Source organism: Molossus molossus, unplaced genomic scaffold (genome assembly GCF_014108415.1).
Source record: "Molossus molossus isolate mMolMol1 unplaced genomic scaffold, mMolMol1.p scaffold_m16_p_1, whole genome shotgun sequence".
Classification (NCBI taxonomy): Eukaryota; Metazoa; Chordata; class Mammalia; order Chiroptera; family Molossidae; genus Molossus; species Molossus molossus.
The window spans coordinates 75918246-75937772 of record NW_023425344.1 but is presented as its reverse complement, the minus strand read 5'-3'; the positions used below and the strand labels follow the sequence as shown (position 1 = coordinate 75937772).

The following is a 19527-nucleotide window of genomic DNA, read 5'->3' as shown; positions in this document are numbered from 1 at the left end:
TAAATTGCAGAGGGCAGACTCAGATGTTTTTCTATCCTTGGGGTGTATATAAATGCAACATTATAAACTCTTCAAAACCAAAGTCCTCAACTTGTATATCTGCATATCATCCAAAGTGTATGTAATAGTCAATCCATTAACACATGTTGATTTACTAAGATAAATTCTGCCCATGCCAGATTGATGATAAAATAAGAGATGCAGCAAAACAAAGTTGTTTTTCTTTTCCTTTTGCTCAAGTTAAATATTAGAGCAATGCTATTAGAATCGTTCCACCACATCCAATGTACATATCTTACTAGAATGTGTCAAAATGTCCTTGTACATATAAAAAGAATCTTATATGTATATAGTTGAATTGTGTCCTCCAAAATGATGCTGAAGTCCTGACTCCCAGTACCTGTGAATATGACCTTATTTGGAAATAGAAAGTTTGCATTTTTTTTTTTTTTAAAGAAAAGGCATATCATTCAGAGCATACGTACACACATTCCTTTAACCACTATGTTTATATTGGCTTGAACCTTAATTTTCTACTCCATATTATCCAGGTTCTTCCATTTTTAATGTTTCCCTCAGTCCTCTGTTATCTCTGAAATTATGTATATCATTCAGCATTCTGGATACATTTTCCTTAACACATATATTTGATGTATTTTCTATAATATTAGAACTTAGGCTTCTTGGAAAACAGCCTCTGGTATGCAATTTAACATGCAGAATGTTTTTTTTAAGAATCCTGGAGATCAACAAGTATGGAAGGGAGTGGAAGGAAGCAGGATGCAGCAGAGGGAGAAGTTGAGCTACAGTTCAAGGTCAACAGCAGCCACCGAGTCAATCCATGAATGGATTTTCAGAGTTGTGTTAAATTGGGCTGCAATGGTTGGCCTTTATACGCCCGCATAGATTAGTCATTGGATGTGGGCCACCCCCAGGAATGAGTGAGCCTTGTGCAAGGTGACTCTCTGCAGCTGAGTCAATCACTCGAAGGGGCTGGCAGTTCAAGGCTGTCTGGCAACATTGCCAGGCAGCGAGGCGGTGAGTCCTTCACTGAGAGGAAACTGGGTACTGCATCCCAGTGTCTGCTGCATGGAAGAGTGACTATCCCCATGAGCTCATCTTTCCTCCATGTAAAAGGTAATCTGATACCCGATAGAGATTGATATTTTTAAAAAATTTTTGAACCATTTTAATTATGAGATAAGAGATGCCATGTTCAAAACTTTTGCAAATGAAGGCTTAATTAATTCATAAAGGAAATGATCACCCACTAATTTAGATTTCAGCTTTAAGATAACCAATCTATTCAATGTTGCTAAAGGCAGGGTTCACTTTTATGTATGAACACTCTTTGAAATTTTGAATGCTAAATGATTTCCTACCCTGTGAATGCTGACCTGAACTTTCAGACTTTGGATCAGTACAATAAAACAGACTTAGAGCAAAGTCTAAAGAGCACTCGCTGTTCTCTCTCACTGTTCCTACTCAAGGGAATTTGAGTCAGGCCTTTAAAACAAAATTACTCGAAATGCCTTGCCCTTGATGCCATAAACTGTATCCATGTTACTTGTCCTAAAATATTTGTAGCCAGTTTCTGCACACTTCTGTCTGAAGAGTTCAGGTTCTCCCAGCACCACAAATAGGAGGCTTACAGATTCACAGCTCTGCTGGCTTCAGGTCTCCACATACTACTTACTTTGTTCATTAAGCTCTTAATTTGAAATCCGATTCTTCCCCAGGTTTTTGTCCCTATATTTGGCCATGAACCTGTTTAGCTCCTTCAGTTTTCCTTTGTGATCCATTTCATCCCCGAGCCAGCCTATTTCTGCTTCAGCTCTTATTCTTTATTGCTGGAGAATTAAGTTCTTATCCTCTCCCCACCCCCCTTTTTAATCATATAATTATCTCTGGGCTAGATTCTTTCTGTGGTACTCAGTTGCTTCTCCCTTATCGCTAAGCTCTTTAATATTTTTTATAAATCCTTTCTGCTCACTGATAAAATTTGCTCAACCTTTTGTGACATCAAGTTTGTGTATTTATTTTCTTTGTAGTGACAGACTTTCCAGTGCTCTGGTTTAAACTTGTCTGTAAATACTAAGAAGTTTCTACCAATAGACAGAGGACCTGTGGCCTGACAGGAACCAAAGTGCTATTTAAGATAAATTTGCACAAGAAATATATGTGAGTTTTAAGTATTAAAATAAGTCTTTATATCGACTCACTGCTTTTAAAAAGCAACATCACCATTAAAAGCTTTATTTTAGAAAGTAATCATCTCTGGCAGGGGTGAGGAACGTCCAGCCTGCGGGCTGTATAAGGCCCACAGAATCACTTGGTGTGGCCCGACCAAAGCAACTGCCAGCAGGACTCGAAATTCAATAAATCTAGGAGCTCTTTTCATAGCAACATAATTTATATTAAGTGAATCATAATAATAACATAAATTTTGAGGAACAAGCAAGGAACACCCATTACAGGATAGACAGGACACGCACAAGTACATGACAGGACAGACACGTGTGCTTCTCATCGGCTGTCCTCGGCCTGTCTGTCTGTATTGTGGCGACTCACAGGACAGTCAGTGCCAGGCAAGCTGGGAGTGTCTGGGTACACGGCTGAAAGGCATCGTGATGGGCAATTGCTGGCGCTGTCTTTTCGTGTGCGTGAGGAGGCTGTTGTAGGGTTCTATCGCTCCATCAAGTGCATTCCGGAACCACAATGCACGCATCATTTGTGGGTTCCATTCGCCAATCATGTCCTGTACTACCTTAATAGTTCTCACAACTTGGGAGGGATGCTCAAGTGTAAGGCTAACTTCCTCCTCCTGACCCCCAGGAACCTCTGGCTGCTCTTCCTCCTCCTCACTCACATGGACCTTGGCCTCATCCTTGAAAATGAATGTCTGGGAAGGCATTCTTTTCCAGAACAGTCCTGTTTTGTCCATATTAAATACCTGTTCTGGATGATCCTCGCCCTCCTTAAGGATCTTCTGGAACATGTTATTCACGTAGTCCTCTTCTGCAGGCTGATTAGCAGAGGCGGCTTCTCTATGGAGAATGACACTCTTCAGATGATACCTCTTCTGGAACTTCTTGAACCAACACTTACAGTAAATCCATGAATGTTGCAGAAGAGGGTCTTGGTTGAGGTTTGTCCACCGTAAAGCACTGATAGAGCTGCTTCACCTTCTCCCGGATGACCAGCGAATCCAACAGGATGTTTTCTTGTGCCTGTTGCTGATCTAAACAGCTAGGCAGACTCCGTTTCACTATGAACTTATTAAGACTTGTCATGATGCGCTTTGCTTCCTTGTTGAAAGAGACAGTAGCGGTTGCACGAATGCTCTTTTCATCTTTATGGATAGAGCGAATGGTAGACTCATTCAAGTTGTAGTGGCAGGCAATGTCCATGATTTTTTTTTTTTTTTGCCATCTTTGATCATATCCAAGAGTTTCACCTTCTCCTGGATGGTAAGCATCTTCCTCCGGCGCTTAGTTTCATCATCAGGAGCCTTAGAAGAAGCAGCACGTTTAGGAGCCATCGTGGGGCTTAGATAAATGTTCTCAGTAATCACAAACACTTACAAGAGCAAAGATGCTTTCTATGCGTAGCCATGTGGAAGCCTGTATGAGAGAAATGAACTTGCATGAGGCTGAGCCAATCAGTGGCCAGGATAGGAAGAGACTAGGATAGCCAATCAGTGAACAGCACGCTCTGATTGGCTTGGTTTCACCACACCTGATTTTTTGGAAAAAAGTTATTGCCCACACACAAGGAGTGGTAGAGCCATTGCACCTGGAATTGAAGGATTTGTGGGGGTGCTTGAATACATAGGCCTACAGTACACACGTACAGTAAGTTTATTTGTAATTGTAATACAGGGGTGTATAATTGACTCAGACAACCGAGCGTGCACTGTATCATTTTCACTGTCTAGATCAACTTTTTAATGAATATATTTGAAAAAACTGTGATAGACAGAAGCCATGAAAGTCAAAGCACGAAGTGGCGAGGGACAACTGTATGGTGATCTGGTGATGATGAGACGAGGTGCAATGAGATGATTCCTCATGACGTTGATGACCTCGACTTCAATGACTGATGATGTTGACGACGTCTTTGTTGACACAGATGATAGCACCAATCCAACCTTGATCCAGTTGTGTAGTGAGCGCGCTAATTAGAAGTGGAAGTGGAAGCCTCATGCACAGGGAGAGTCTGTGACAGAGTGCATGGGGGCTGCTGCAGAGTTGTTAGCACCAGACAGAGTAAAGTTGTTTCCGAGTGTTATTTTGTCTTGGAGAACCATCTCCGATTGGATTACTGACAGCAGGAGATATTGAAAAAACAATGAAGGGTTCTGCAGGAAATTTCCAATTTTTCTCTCTGGCTTTTGACAAGACGATGGACATAACAAATACTGCCCAAATGGCCATTTTTGTTTGTGGGATCACTGCAGAGTGTGACATGCAAGAGGAACTGCTGTCACTGGAAGCCATGCATGGCACTACAAGAGGTGAGGACTTATTTAAGAAACTTGTTTCATCAATGAAAATACTTGAACTAGCATTTGAAAAATTCAGTGGCCTTACTACAGATGGAGCTCCAGCCATGGTTGGCTCACAAATAGGGTTAATTGTATTTGTCAAGGAAGAACTGAATCACCTCAGTCTTGATCCAAGAGATTTAATTATATGCTACTGCATCATACATCAAGAAAGACTCTGTGCACAATTGTTGAGGCTCAATGATGTGATGTCAACTGTAGCATCATGCATAAATTTTCTCAAAAGCAGAAGATCTAATGGCTGCCAGGTTCAAGAGTTACTGAATGATCTTGACTCTGAGTACAGTGATCATGTTTATCACAGTGAAGTGCTGTGGCTGAGTCCAGGGAACTTGCTCATGAGGTTCTGGAAACTGCAGGATGAAGTCAAGCAGTTCATGGAGGTGACGGGAAAACCTGTCAGGGAACTCAATGATAGCAAGTGACTGTGTGATTTAGCATTCATGGTGGACATTACCAAGTACCTCTCAGAGCTTAAGGACAAGCTGCAGGGCCCCAAGCAGCTTCTCAGCTCCCTGCTTTCAAACGTGAAATCATTTGAAGCCAAATTAAGGCTGTGGAATATGCAACTCGAAAGGATAACACGGCGCATTTCCCCACTCTGGAAGGACAAAAGCCTTCTAGGACACTTGAATATGCTGGTGAATGTGTGAAACTAATTGAGGCATTTAATGAAAGATTCAAGGCTGTGAAAAGTAAATAAATGGAATTGAACATCTTTGCTACACCATTCAAAGTGGAACCAGCTGATGTGCCTGATAACCTACAACATGAAATCATTCAGCTGCAAAGTGATGATGAGCTGAAAGCTAGGTAAACAACCTCCCACCGCTTGGGTTCTGTAAATGTTCTATATGCAATGATGAATTTCCCACTTTGAGGAGTCATACATTGAAATATGCATCTGTGTTCAGAGCAACTTACTGCTGCGAGCAGTTCTTTTCAAAACTTACCATCACAGGGTTGACCGCTCCAGACTGACCCATGCAAACCTGGAAAAATGGCTGTGAGGAGCAACACCATCAGTACCAGCTAACATCACAGCCTCACCACAGAGAAGCAGTTCCAGCCATCACATTGGTGGTGAGTTAATTCAGTGTTTGACCAAATATAGCAGGCTAATTTTTAAGTTGATAATTTTTTATGGCTTGCAAATGATGTTATCAATATCCAAATGGCCCTTGGCAGAAAAAAGGTTCCCCACCCCTGATCAATGGCAAATAGTAGAGATCTTTTAACTTGCATATCCATATTACAAGTTAATTTTTTGAAAGGAAAGAAGTTAGCATGCCTGCACTAAGTGCAATGTATAAACCCCACAAGGCAGCAGAACCACGAACCGTGCAGGTACGTACAAGCCTGAAAAGCCGTTTATTTGGTCCATAAGTACAGTATAGTTGCATTTGAGTTTCACAAAACATCACATATAAATAACCTGAAACAATACACAAAAATTCCATTCTTACATAGACATACCAGGCAGTACAAGCTAAATACTTAAGTAAATTAACATTGTTTTACATCAATTCACATAGTGCCAGTTAATATTTAAAAACAAGTTTCAATAAATAGCCCTTTTTAAATGTTTCAGTTAAGAGTATGAAAATGTTTTTCTAGGCTACAAATAATTATTTTTCTAACCAAAAATAAAGGCATAATATTTATAACCAGGTATTAGCATTGCTGATAAAATTTTCGACTATTAAGTGATACCTATGAATATTTACACTAAAAAGACAACATGCATTGTGTGGTTTCATTGTATGACTGCTTATGCAAATGCCTCGTTCAAAGGGTTTTAACACTATACTCCTACTTTCCATACAGCACACCGCAACATGCCTAATAGTTCTAGCAAAATGAGTGCTTTCAAAGAGAATAGAATCATCTTCAAGTCACAGGTGTCACTTTTTCTGGGGCATCACCAATGACTTCAAGTTCAACATCCTTGCCTAGGCCTTCACTATGAAGGATGCTGATCAATGAGGTGTAGTCCTGAAGGCAGCTGTCTGCTTAAAGCCAGCCCCCATTTCTCATTCCAAATTCTGACAACTTCTCGTGATTATTAGCTTCTGTCTCTCCCTCTTCTGAAGACACTAGAATTATTCCTTTCCCATCTTCTATTTGGACATCTGGTGCTACCGTAATAAATGTTTCTCTCACAGTCTTTATCTTGTAATGTGAGAACCGTCACTTTATAGACATTTGGCCACACAGTCACCCCTGGCTTGGTGGACATACATAACAGTTAGGGCTCGAAGGACCCAGTGCACAAGGCACAGGGAGCTTCTTCCTTGGATTTGGTTGTTTATTAAAAAAAAAAAAATTGTTCTACACTGGTCTATTTTTTCCTGATAAAACCATCAATGCTTCCAATACTACTAACCAGCAATCACTGCATTAGTAGTAGTGATAGCAGGAATAGTGTTCCCTGCCATTGATTTTATGTCACCTCTGTTCTTCATGTTCATATGAAAAATATGCATCCCGAGGTTTGCAGCAGAGGTGACAAAATCTATTGTGGATGGGTCACCCTTGTCCCACATGAGCTCAGCGCCATCCCCCTTTTCTGCTAAATAAACTCTCAAACTCTCAAGGCTCTTTGAAAAAAGACGTGCACAGTTCTTTACATCTAGACCGGCTGGTCTTGTAGACCAACCTGGAATTCGTTTTGTTGATCTGCTGCATTGATTTCTTCTTGATCCCATACTTTAGCCCCGTCCGATGGAACCGGAGGTTTGCTTTTCTGCCATAGTTTGCCCAATGCCAACAGATTCCTGATATATCTTTTAAAGGCTTGGAAAAGCCCCGCTGGTGTGGCTCAGTGGTTGAGCATCGACCCATGACCAGGAGGTCACCAGTTCGATTCCTGGTCAGGACACATGCCCAGGTCGTGGGCCCGATCCCCAGAGAGGGGCATGCAGGAGGCGGCCAATCGATGTTCTCTCTCATTGATGTTTCTATCTTTCCTTCCCTCTCTCTTCCTCTCTCTAAAATCAATAAAGAAAAAAATAATTTTTAAAAACGCTTGGTAAAGTGTTCAACTAGATCATATCCAGCTGATTTCACCTGTTCCTTTGTGGAAATATGTTTAACGTCACCATCTCCATCCCTGCTCCGGCTCCGGCTGTGGCTCCCAGCGGTTCCCAGGAGGCTGCAGGGGCAGCTCTGTCAGGAGCTGCTTCCGGATCCGCATCTTCTTCCCCAAACAACTGGTTGAACAAATACTTTGCCCAAGCGATGCAATGAATACCTTCTGAAGTTGTGTTATACATTGTACAGCCAGGAAAATTTCTCGGAGTGGGTTTGGGATGACATTCATCACACTCAGTCATGTCCCTTTCCATACAGTCGCTTCCCCAAGATAACCAGCAGTTTCCTCTCCCTAGGAGGGACCTCGTGGCCAGACGCACGGTTGCGGGCAGCTCTGCAGTCCGAAGCATTCATAACCGATATTAACTGTGGGGAAATTCCACATTGTGGTTGGGGTCCATGATGCTGTCATGGTAGCTATGATTTTAGCTTTGGGGTCAAACCACAGTACACTCTCTTTGGCAAGTTGGGCCTCTGATCTTCCAACATGTTTCTTTTGAAACAAAATTGCCTGTTGAGGTTGCTGACATCAGTAGTACCCAGATCAATCAGGTCAGTGTGGGAGAGCCCAGCCAGCGTGAGGGTCTCCAGCAGCTTGCTCGCTGCTGATGCCGCCGCGCCCAGCACCCTGCCCCTTCGCAATTGAAAATCTATTTTGTTTCGCTACCGGGCTTCTTTTTGCTTTCTTCCGTGATAAATAGGTCTTGGGCTGGCAAGTTTCTTATTTACTCACCGGACAAACAATATTTTGTTAATATAAGTAGTCATTCTGAAAACCAGTGTATATTTTGATTATGTTGGTCACAGCCAGAAGGGTTTATCTTAGTATCACTATTGTTTTTTGGAGGAGGTATAAGTTAGCAGCCATAATATCAATTAAGGTTGAAATATGATCATCAAATAGTCCTGTTGGTTTTTTAAAGTGTAATGATTTCTCTGAAGTAACCCATTGTATCCAAGGTATCTAGACATTCTGTAGTCTGTTGTTGTTTTTTTACTAATTAATATTAAACCAAAACCTTTGCAGCCAAAAGCTTTCTTTTTTTCATTTTTTTTTATCCTCACATGAGGATATTTTTCCATTTTTGTACAGATAGAGTGGGAGGGAGAGAGAAAGAGAGAGAAACATTGATGTGAAAGGGACACATCAAATGGCTGTCTCCCACATGACCCCAACCAGGGCTGGGGACGAATCATAACCGAGGTGCATGCCCTTGGCCGAAATCAAACCCACGACTCATCAGTCTGTGGGTCGATGCTCTAATTGCTGAGCCAAACCGGCCAGGGCACTAAAAGCTTTCTGAAAGAAGGGGTTTATTGAGCCACATGCCAGCTAGGAAAAGGACCGGTCCTGGGACATACCTTCTAAACCACCAGCAGCAGGACTAGATGGAAAGGACAAACAGGTCCACCCTAGGACTGAGGGAGCTCTGTTAAAGATGTCAGTTATTTGGAAAGAATTGACATTGACTATATAGGTAAGTGGGCAGAAAAAAGTGAGGCAGAGGCAGTTCTAAGAGAGGTGGACAGTCGTAAGAAATGTTTACTTTGTAAAGTATATGATTTTCTAACCACTATGCTATCCACCTGAAACTAATACAAAATAATATTGAATGTAAACTGTAATTGGAACACTTCTTTTTTTTTTTTTTTTTTTTGGTTAATTTAATACATTTGATTGGCTTTGGGCAGCAGTCCAGAGAGTTCAAGCATAGGCAGGATGCAGTGTCATCGGAAGCTATTTCTTTTTGGATAGCAGCCTGGAAGTTGATACCAAGGTCTGACATACATTCAAGAATGACTATAATAACATTATAAAATAGTAAATAACAAATAGTGCAGGGACACAGAGAATTTGGAACACATATGTTGCTGATGGGTATGTAAAATGGTGCTGCTACTGTGGAAAACAGTTTGGCATTTCCTCAATAAACCCAGAGTTGCCATGTGACACAGCTGTTTCATTCCTAGGTATATACGCCCCAAAATTAAAAACAGATGCTCAAACAAAACCTTGTACATAATGCTCATAGCAGCCCTATTCAGATTAGTAAAAATGGTGGAAACAACCCAGATGTTGATTAACTGAGTGGATAAACAAAATGTGTTATATCAATAATAAAATATTATCCAGCCATAGGAAGGAATGAAGCGCTGATATATACAATAGCGTGGATAACCTTGAAAACATTACACTAAGTGACAGTTTAGCTCAGACATAAAAGGCCACGTATCGTATAATTCTGTTTATATGAAATATCCAGAATAGGCAAATTTGTAGGGACGGAAAGCAGATTAGTGGTTGCCAGGGTTTGTGGGTAAGGAGGAAAGGGTGTGAAGGTTCCATTTGGGGTGATGAAAGTGTTCTGGAACTAGTGATGGAGACTGGAAACAATTGTGAATACAGTAAATAAACTTTAAAATAGTTAAAATGGTGAATTTTATGTCATGTAAATTTTAGCTTTAACTCTCTATCACAATAAAGAGTGAATTATAAAAAAAAAATGCCATATCAAGCGAATCGTATATATTCTTTTTAAGTTTAATTTCTTACTAAAGTACAAATTTCTTTCCCAATATTTGTAACAGGTAGGATTTTATCTTAAAGCCTACATGAAAGAATAGCTGGGGACTATCTCATTTTTGACATGAAGTAGCAGACAGTGATAATTAATTTGCTTGGTCTGTTAGAAAGTTACTTAGCTCAGTAGCCACCAGGGTCTTGCCACCAAACAAGGAATTCTATAATTGTATAAAAGAGTATGATTTGGATCATACAATTAAGTCCAATTATGTGTTCGCTTAACTGAATTGTAAAATCGCTCAAAAAAAAAAAAAAAGGTTTTGATATGCTTCGTGTCATAGATGTAGGGCGCTGTTTCCACACTTGTGACCTGCAAATTGTAATTTCCATCTGAAAGTCTTTGTGTCAGAAGAGCCCTGGACCGGAGTGACGTGGATATAACAGGTCAGCACACTGATTCCTAACGTTTCTGCCTCCTTGTGGTAAAAACTGATGGAGCTCAGAAGGGCCGCCGGGCCCAGCAGCTTTGCTTTGAAAGAGCAGGTCGGCTGTCTGAGCACCAGCCGCGCAGCATCGGCCTCAGAATCAATGGTTCATCAGGGCCACACAAGCTCTCTGATTGGCAGCAGGAAAGGGGGCTAGAACATTTCAGACTTTATCAAATACAAGCAAGTAGACATTACATTACATAAAATCACATCTATTCTGGCTGCTTGTTATCTTAAGATTTAGCTTGAGGCAGACATGAAATGTCCAACCGTCAAGTTCAGAAATTTGAAAGTCAGTCAGCCATGCTGACCTTGTAGCCCAATGCCCAGAATTCTAGTCGAAACTCAAATGCTGATTGATTCTTAAGGCATCTTTCAGATATTTCACTATAAAAACGTTTTCAAGAGCTGGGATCCTATGCCGTGGGCTTAGATAGGAAGCTACATCCCCAGAACACGCACAACCAAGAGCTCATCACTGTTTTACAGGCAATAGCTTGACCAACGCTAAGCTTATGTGCCTGAGAGTAGGTAAAACATGCTTGTTGGGACAAATGCCAAGTCATGGTTTCATCTTATAATTAAGTGATAAAGTAGAAATAAGAGTCTTTTCAAATTAATATGGATTTTTAGATTCAATTATACTACGTAATGGAATATTTACTCTGTACTTTTTCTGAGTTTTGTCTCTCCTGGCCTCCTGCACATGCTTTTGCTAATCTTTTTAACTGGATTCACCTGTCAAAAAATAGTGGCAAATAGTAGTGTCCTCAGTCCTTCTGTCACTGTTCTTGGTAGTTACAGTATGTTTCACTTTGCTTTTGGAGACATCTCTAATCCTGAATAGCTAAAATTCTAACACACTACACACAATTTGTACTTAACTTTCTTTGTACCTTTGTTTCTTTGACAGATGGCTGCTGCCAAGAATCAGCTTGGGTGGGGAGCTAAAGTTCCAAGAAATATAAGAATTGCATGCATAGCTAATATCCCTTAGGTGAATGCCTGTGCTCTACACATGATATACAGAGAGTCGAGCCAGAGCTCCTGCCTGCTGGGATGGCCCTTACCAATGATGGCTTTGTCTCTTGCCGGAGTCCCAGTTCCCTAGTCTGTAAATCAGACATAATTGTGTTTGTCATCCCCTTTACTTCACCAGGGGATTTTAAGGATTGCAAAACCACATAGCACTTGACAATATAAAATGCTATGGTAATGGTTCAAATGAAGAATGACCTTGTCCTGCCAATGAGTAATTTACTCCCGGGGAGTAAGTTGGGCATCTGGGATGTGAATTAACTCTCTCCGGCCATCAGGACACTATTTTCAGCTGTGTGCCAGAGGGCATGAAAGAATAAACTATTTCCATGTGAGGCCAAAGTACTCCCGCCCTTTCCTGTATGCCTGCATTGCTAAAGCAACTAAACAGTTACAAGGAGATATTAGACACTCTTGGAAAACACTCAAAAATCAATCTGGAAAATTATCGCCATCGTATACATAATTATAGAAGTAACCTTGAATGTTTATCCTATTAATATAATAAACTAAAACCTTTTTATGCTATCAGGTTCTCTCTCAAGTCAACCTCAAAAACTAGAAGCATGAAGATATTACAATTGTCCTTCACGGCCCTTTATAACTTGATGAATTATCAATTTACGCAAACTTTCTATTGATAAATTATTATCATTTTGCAGTGATGTGTGTTAATTAAGTTTACAACTTATTTTCTGGGTTAATAATTAAGTTGTATTAGTTCGCTTAGAGCTGCTGTAACAAACTGGGTCACTTGAAGAGCAGAAAACATTGTCTCTTGGTTCTGAAGGCTAAAACACCGAGATCAAGTTGTCAGCCAGATGGGTTCCTTCAGAAGGCCAGGGGCAGATCTCTGTCCCATTCCTCTCTCCCAGTTCCAGTGGTGTGACAGCAACCTTCAGCCTTCATTAGCTTCTGCTGTATGTCCTTGATCTCTGCCTTCACCTTCACACAGCATTCTCTCTGTGTCTGTCTCAAAATTCTTTTTTTATATAAAGATGCCAGTCATTTTGGTTTAGCAGCCCACCTTATTCCAATATGACCTCATCTTTTTTTTTAATCCTCACCTGAGGATATTTTTCCATTTATCCTCAGATAGAATGGGAGGTGGGGAGAGAGAGAGAGAGAGAGAGAGAGAGAGAAACAAACATCGATGTGAGAGAGACACATCAATTGGTTGCCTCCCACACAACCCCAACCAGGGCCAGGGACCAAACCACAACCCAGGTACGTGCCCTTGACTGGAATCAAACCTGTGACTCTTTGGTCCACAGGCTGACACTCTAACCACTGTACCAACCCAGCCATGGCCAATATGACCTCATCTTAATTTAATCATATCTGCAAAAAATCTATTTCCAAATAAGATCACATTCTGACGTACTGAGGTTAGGACTTCAACATATGAATTGGGGGTGGGGGCACATAATTGAACCCGTGAAACAATTTTATTAAGTTTAGTCAAGCAATAAGAAATAATTCATTATAGTTTGAAATTTATGTTTGAAACCATATTCATGTTTTAACAATCTTCTTGGCTTTTTAGATTTCAGTCATCTCTCTTTTCAGCTTTTACTTTTAGTGTTTATAGTGTGATAATTATTTTATTCAGGTTTCTTATAGGTGCTCTTATCTTTTCCAGGGTAGTGTCTACATTTTTTGGGTCCTCAGATCCATTACCATTGTTTGGATTACTACTACATGCATTGGTTTTGTGTTGCCTGTTTACTTCAAAATTTGTTAATGCTAGAAAGCCAGACACTGGAATCCAGGGTTTTAATCTGCGTCTGCCTGGTAGTAGATCCATGACCTTGGCCAAGTGAATTTCCTTCCTGGAAAAGAGATTCTTAATATTTGTAAGAGGATTAAATAGGATATCAGAAATAAAGTTGGTAAGGCTGCTAGCATAATGCTTCAGACTTAGCAAATGCTCAGATAATTTACTTGTTTTCATTTTATTATTCAAAATGACTGTTATCTGCAAATTGAAGGGAAAACAATAGAGGCTTTTTTCCCAGTCATTAAACAGAATTACATAAGACCGTGTCCTTTTTCTTCTAGATTAGGTTGCTGTAACAAATGACTCTCCCAAAAATGTGAAGTAGCTTAGACTTATAACAATATGTAAGGTTTCTTTGTGGTCTTTTTAATGTTTTTCTTGTTCCTGTTTTGTATTAGGTACTTGTCACAGAAAATCAGCTCCTGCCCCACATGACTTCCTTATTCTAGAGTGCAGGCTACAAAGGGAGCCGAAGGCCCTATTTAGAACAAGCTATTCTTGTAACAAAGGACAGGAGACCAAACCAAAATATGTGAAGGCTCTGGAAGCCTCTGGTCACAACTGGCATGTTCTCACTTCAACTCAAATTCCATTTCCCAAAGAAGCCTTTGCATAAGGTTAGGAAGAAAGCTCCTTCCACAGAGAGGCGCTGCAAGTCACATGATTAAAGGTAGAAATGATCCGGCCATTGTGGCTCAGTGGCTGAATGTTGACCCAGGCACCAAGAAGTCGCTGGTTCAATTCCCAGTCAGGACACATGCCAGGTTGTGGGCCCGATGCCCAGTTGGGGAGGCGGCCAGTCGATGTTCTCTCTCATCAATGTTTCTATCTCTCTCTGCCTCTTTCCTCTCTCTCTAAAATCAATAAAGAAAAAAATTTTTGTTTAAATAAATAAATTTTTTAAAAAGTAGAAATGCATGATCTTCTAATGAGGCAATAGGGAGAAAATAATTTTGAACATAGTGCAATCTATCCCAAAGAACAACACTAGTTCTGACATCTGAATAACACAAGCATTAGTATTTTTCTCTCCATAGATGTACTTTTTAAATTTCAACCTCTGGCTCTACCTTGGTTATTGTTATTGTTTCTTATCTCCTGGTTAAACATAGTAATTGTAATCTGAAAGGAATCATATTAGTAGCCTTCATCAAAGGCTTTTTGAAAAACAACTAATTAGCAAACTTTTATCCATGTGCATGTTTAATCTCTCCAAACTCCCCAAACCGATATAATATGTAGATTAATATTACCTTTTCCATAATTTATAAGTTTTTTAAATCCTCAGCTGAGGATATGTATTTTTAGAGAGAGAAGAAGGAGAGAGAGAGAGAGAGAGAGAGAGAGAGAGAGAGAGATGTGAGAGAGAAACAGCAATTGGATGCATCACACATGTGCCCTGACCGAGGACAGAATCTGCAACCTAGGTATATGCCCTGTCAATCAAACCTGTAACCTTTTGGTTCACAGGGTGACGGGGTGACGCTCCAATCAACTGAGCCACCTAGCCTTGGCCTTTTCCATAATTTATATCCAGATATTTAGTGGCCTGTTAGACATTTTTTTGTTTCTGCCTATTTAGGAAAACTTTTCAGCTTCTTCTGGTAAAAATACCCCCTTTTTTTGTGGTTGTTCATTGCCCTTTAATTGTTTTCAGTCTCCACATCTTAGTCGGCTATTCTGTGCTTTAAGGTGTCATAGTCATTGGTTCTTGGGTGTATATATAAGTCAGGCTGAGCCAAACAGAGCCAAGAGGGGTGAGCCAGACAGCTTTGACAGAAACTATGGGGAAAGACCATCTTTTTCATGGGGTTTAAGAAATACTAAGATTCATAGCTGGAGCTACTGGTTTCTCTCTGACCACCATGAGGTATAGCTTATCTGAATTCTCCAGAGCAGAGAAAAGAATTACTGACAGTTGCAGAGAAAAAGGAAATATTAGTAGTATTGTTTAAACACACGGATACAACCTTAACTGAAGTTCAATTCCCTGAATTTATGACCAAGACGTTTCTCTTTTTGTTTTAACTGGTTTGCATTGGTTTTCCGTCATTTGCATCCACAGTAGTCTTGACTCATATATGTGCTTTTCTAGAATATTAGGGGGTAGCAGGGGCTGAATATATGCTTTCTTTCTGTTCCTCTTTCGCTTTCCTCTTCTGTAAGAATTTTCATTACCAGAGTTGTAGAGAACTGTTGTTTTATTCATTCACTTGACATCAAATTAGTTTAACCAAGGATTATTACATAAATCTGCCTTATAACAAGAAAAATTTACTTGAGTTCATGATCATAAGAAATAAAAATTATTATAACAAAGAATTATTTCCTATAAATTATTTTCAAGTTGCAAGAGATGGGGTGGCATTGTGATATCAATCAAAATAGTAGAATTTTTAATTAATGGGACTGAGTTAAAAGTCTGTCTCTGCTCCTTACCAGCAATGTGACTAAGGAGAATAATGTAATCATTCTTACATATCTTTTCTTCATTGTTAAAATAGGGATAATACTAGATGTCTAAGAGAGCTATTGGAAGCATCAAATGAAATGGTATTTGTTAAAAGAATCTGTACACTTTATAGAAATGACTGTCACTCTGACTTACCAGAGTGCCGACTCTAGTTGCAGAACTAGGAGCGTCTGCATCACCTGGGCACTTGTTAAAAATCCAGTTCTCAGATCCCAGCTCTACTGGAAAAAAATTTTTGAGGTAGGAACCCAGGACTCTATGTTATAAGCAGCTCTACACAGAATCCTTGTGAGAGCCACAACTTGTCAGTCGGCACCTTAATATTACTGTACAAATGGAAGAAGTCAGTCACCTTGGTGAGGAAGCTTCAGTGAACTATGAGACAAAGCCCATTTATCAAAAACCTTCTGATCTAGCCACAAAGATAAAAGGGATACGAGTTAAAAAATTTAATATGTACAATAATGACAAGTGAGATATAAATCCCTATATGTTTAATTATCAAAACAATGCTATATTATAAGAGATTTGAAATAAAAAAGAAAGGATTATTATGCCCTACAACTTTCTCAGAGGAGTGGATAGTTGGGGAATAAATTCTCTGAAGTATGGGTGGAATTCGGGTAAGTTAAGTGAATGTGAAGGATTCCAGATGTGAGAATTAGGACAAAAAAAAGAGGTGGGCAAGACCAGGAGTAAGCTCAGCGTGACTGGAGTACGCAGTGCTTTGGGTGAGAAAGGAATAAGAAAGGAGCTTCAGATAAGCTAAAAATGGTTTTTGGTGACAAGGAAAAGGAATTGGACTTTACTGAGTCAAGCAGCAAGGAGTTTATAAAGAGACACTGGAATAGTGAAAGTACAGATAGCTTCACCTGGATTCGAATCCCAAACCATTACTTACTACCCTATAAATATAACTACTCTATCTCACATGTACAGTGGTGACATATTTATGTATAGAGTTTAGTGTTCAACTGTTGTTATTGTCACCTACTCTGGCTTGGTTAAGCACGGATGGAGTTACTACAAAATATTAAATGGCCTTTGAAAGCATTGGCTGCAGTGAAGAAAGCAGTCTGTAGGTTGACTTTTAAAGAATGATGCCCAAAGCCACACTGCAGAACTGGACCATCACAGAGGCTGCTGCTCCTGCCATACCGAGAAGTCTCCACTCATCTCTTAGGTCCAAGTCACAACATCTCTGCTACAGTTTACCATAGAAAACGGACAGCTCCAGTTCTCTCTGGACTTCGCACAGTTCTGATTCAAGTTTTCCCTGAATGCATGAGAATGATGTCTGAAATCTTGGCTGGACTCCAGCCTGGGGAAGGTAGCATTTAGCTTTCCCACCTCCGAGCCCAGGAAGGCACACTAGGAAAAAGATTAAATGTTGAAGGAGTCAATCCACATCATCATCTCAAAGTGGCTATGAGGGTTAGATGGGATTTGTGTGTCAGCCTTTACCACAATGTCTGAGATAAAGCAAATGCTCAGCAAATGGCAGCTTACAAAAGATTTTAGGATCATAGATTTGAATAAAGAGAAACAGAAGAAGTGGAGCCATTTGTGAGATAATTGCTGTAGTTTAGAATAGAAGAAATAATGGCCTAGAATGAAAATGAGAATTGTAAATATAAACAAGGGGTAGGTGTTTTTGCGATTTCTTTCTCTTTTAATTTTTTTTTCTTTATTAATTTTAGAGAAAGAGGAAGGGAGAGGGAGAGAGAGATAAAAACATCAGTGAGAGAGAACATCAATAGGCCGCCTCCTGCATGCTCCCCAATGGGGATTTGGCCCACAACCTGGGCATGTGCCCTGACCAGAAATTGAACCAGTGGCCTCTTGGTGCATGGATTGATGCTCAGCCATTGAGCCACACCGGCTGGGCTATATTTGCTATCTCAAAGGCATCATGAAGAGGAGTCTATGACAGCATGTAACTGCAAGTTTCCAAATTCATAAGATTGCTAGTGATTTTCAATTTGTCTACTTGTCTTATATTAATGCATATTAGAAGGGGAATAAAATATGTTTCAGATAGGAAAACAAGTTGTCCATAGCCTTCTTGTGTTTTCAGACCCACATATTGTTAGGACAGACATGTGACGAGTTTGTGGCAACTAAGCATTCTCTCTGAAAGAGTAAATCTCAATACATATGTTCTAGGTAGTTCTTATGCAATGTTTGAGAACCTGAATAGGTATTTACCTGGAACCAGAAATGAAATCAGTATGCTAGTTTTTATTTCTTAAGCTCAACATCTGTCCATTTGAAGGTAGAGGTCATTAGTGGAGAAAGCCTTAGGCCTGTTTTCTCCAAGACATTGATTTCCCTTAAAAATGACTACTCGCATGATCAAAGAATATTGCTTCCAAATGCTCAGTAAGACGTCCAGCTTCACTAGGTTATAAACTCTTCCAGGAGGCCGGAAACAGAGTTCTCGGTGCTTTCTCACGATCTACAAGGGGAAACAATCCTTCACCTAGCACCTGGTTCATGCACTCAGCACGTGGACGATGACCCTTTTTCTCATCTCTTGTCGGGGTCTTTAGCTCTCAGCCTTCCGCTGGCTTCTGTTCACAGCTCCCTCTCTCCTTTTTCTGCTCACTGAGAAACAATGCAGGCTAATTATTTTAACAAATATCTTGTATTGGTCACTAATTTCTGCCTGCTTAACGTGATGGTTTAACTAGTGCAAAGTGGCAGCACGTTTGGTTACCCACTGATGGCTACTGATTCCAGACAGTATAGTCAAGGCTTGTTTGAGATTCTTCTAAACTCTAAACCCCTGAGTATGTGAGCCAGATTAGAGGAGCATTTCATTTTTTTCATGTAAGAACATTCACTTTTAAAGCAATGAGAAAGGAATTTTCTGCTGCCATGTTTTTCTCTTGTCCATAGGAAAATACAGTCAGAACTCGTTCAATGATGAAAACTTTAGATGAAAGATCGGAACATGTTTACATTACATTGATATATCATTATTTAATGTATTTAGAGAAAAACATAACAATATAGATAAGAAAACAAACATTTATTGAGCACTTCCTATTTACCAGGTATTGTGGGGAGCATATTTAGTATATTTCCCCAGTTATTCCTTTGCACAATCGTATGTGCTCAAGACTACTCCCTTCACCTTACAGACAAGCAAGCCGCGGTTTAGAGACGTCAGAAATGAGCCCAAGGCCACACACATGCAGGGCAGGTGTTCACACCGGGCGCCTGATTCCAGAAGCAGGGATTAAGACGCAGATCTTAACTTCTTAATGCGAACACAAGACTGATTCATATGATGATTCTCTGGAAAAGCAAATACAAAATGTCACAACAGATGGAATGCTAGTTTGTTGTTTCATTCTGCCTTTTGAATGTTTCAGATTGCTATTTCTGGCTTCAAAATTTTAGTTATGAAAGTCAAAATGAGGAAAGGTAGGTGAGAAAGAACAGAACCAAAGGGGGCAAATCCATCAGTAGGACAATCAGGATATTTTTCAATAATGAGATAAAAAAATGTATACTGCTTATCTCTAAACCATGTTTTAAAGTATAAGAGTCTTTTTA

At 40.0% G+C, this 19527-nt stretch overlaps 1 pseudogene; it reads right to left on the bottom strand.

The window, feature by feature from the left end:
- Positions 1–6948: 6948 nt before the first annotated feature.
- LOC118629434 overlaps positions 6949–19527 on the bottom strand; it is a 32168-nt pseudogene continuing 19589 nt past the window's right edge.